This window comes from Fukomys damarensis, unplaced genomic scaffold (genome assembly GCF_012274545.1).
Source record: "Fukomys damarensis isolate Sample0158 unplaced genomic scaffold, DMR_v1.0_HiC HiC_scaffold_11, whole genome shotgun sequence".
Lineage (NCBI taxonomy): Eukaryota > Metazoa > Chordata > Mammalia > Rodentia > Bathyergidae > Fukomys > Fukomys damarensis.
The window spans coordinates 17553363-17555389 of NW_022900923.1; the positions used below are offsets into that span (position 1 = coordinate 17553363).

Here is a 2027-nt window from a genome sequence, read left to right on the forward strand (position 1 = left end):
TATATATATATATATATTGTTATATTAAAGGAACAAAATTAAGATATGACATCTTTAAATTAGGCAGTATTCATAGGTAACATGTAGTTTTTGTTTTGTAGTAAAGAAAGAAAGTAACAGGGAAAAATAATTTGAATTCTAACAGTGTCAGTTTTGTAAAACCAGGATAGAATTTCTGTTGAATGATGTAAACATTTTACATGCTTTCTGTTGATAGTCTCACTTGCCCAAATGTAGAAACCTCTTCAACTTTTATATTAAAAAATTTTGTCATGGCTCAGGCCTCATACTTTGAAATTATTTTTGTTTTCATCTTTCATAAGATTATTCAGCTTTTATTACTGTGGACTATTTTGCAACATACTGTACTGAACATTATATGAGCAATATTTAAAACTCAGTCTCCTCAGCATCTTTTAATATTTTGTTATATGACTTTTTCCTTCTGTCCTTTCCATCCCTTCTTTCATCCTGCTTTCTTTGCTTCTTCCCTTTTTTTGATAGTTCTATCAAAGATTATCACTATCATGTGAGCCAAAGGATTATTCAGATATAGTAAAGGAATAGTATAAGGAATAGTAAAGGAACTGTATAGAAAGTGGGCTGTCATTTTTTTAATAACTGTAATTTATTTTGAAGTGAATTCTACCTTTTGAAGACTTGGAAAAAAGCTTTCCCCCAGCTTATGCATGTATGTCTCAAATATCTCCACATGTATGTATGTATGTATGTATGTAAATAAGGTGAATTATTAAATGTTATTTTCTTATTTTGAAAATTTCTAGTATTGAGTAATGAGTACCTTGAAAGTTTGTGTAGTAATAAATCATTCAAAATGCTAATGAGATTGTTTCATAATTAAAGATTAAATTAGATTCACTTGTAATATTCAGCATTATTAAATGTAAAACTGATGTAAATGCATCTTAGATATGCATAAGATATTTGCTAACTTTAGTGCTATAATATATATTAAAGAAAAAGTATGAGAAGCTATGGCAAATAGATTATTGACTGATCCATGTATGAAGACATATCAGCATTTAGCTGAAGTAATAAAAATAAAAAAATTCAAACCTCGAGAAATTAAATTAACATCCATATGGATAATTCTTTCAAAAGCTGAAATTAAAACTCTACCTTAAAACAGATTCTGCCGCTGTCTGAAGCCACACTAGGTTCTTATAACTGTAGAAACAAGATTGGTATGTGGCTGTTGATGTTAATCTGGAGACACTGGTCCTGATTAGGCAGTGTTGGTATGAAGAAAGAATTAGGTTAGAATCTGATGCAGTTCAAGAGATTACCTATGAAAATTTGGGTCTAGGCCATCATTGCTTCTAAAGGATTCAAGGAAGCATGGTTTACTTTTAGTTTTATGTGATTTAAACTTAGATACTTGGAACCATTTGTTTCATTCTACGAATATTAGACTTGCAATGGATCATCTTAGAAGTAGTTCTGTGCCCAAACAGGGTTAGACCAGACTTCTGAGCATAACACTTTGGCTTCCCTGTCAAAACAATTGAAGGGGATGTCCCTGATCATGTGAGATTTTATACTCCATGTTAAGAATTCTTTTAAAAGTTAACGTTAATGTGGTATAGTTAGCATACAATAAAATACACCCATTTAAGTTGTACATTTTGTTGAATTTTGACAAGTTTATACACATGAATAAACACCACCAAAATTCAGAAGGCATGGTGGTGTATGTCTGGGACAATCCCAGAATTTTGGAGGCGAGGTGCAACTATTGCTGAGTTTGAGGCCAGCTTGGACTACACAGTGACCGCATAGTGAGTTTGACACCATCATGAACTATGCAGTGAGATGCCTTCTGAAAAAAAAAGTTCCAGTGTGCACTGGATGAGTTGTTGCACGCCTATAACCCTGGCACTGGGAAGGGTCACTGCCAGTTGAAGGCCAGCCTGGACTACATAATGAGTTCTCAAGGCTGGCCTGAACTGCATAGCGACACCCTGTCTCTCTCTCTCTCTCTCTCTCTCTCTCTCTCTCTCTCTCTC

General features: G+C 33.4%; 1 protein-coding gene across 3 annotated transcripts in view; it reads left to right on the top strand.

The window, feature by feature from the left end:
- The window catches only part of Rabgap1l (RAB GTPase activating protein 1 like), a 591762-nt gene that overhangs the window by 68223 nt on the left and 521512 nt on the right, over positions 1 to 2027 (top strand). The gene's annotated exons all lie outside the window — the stretch shown is intronic.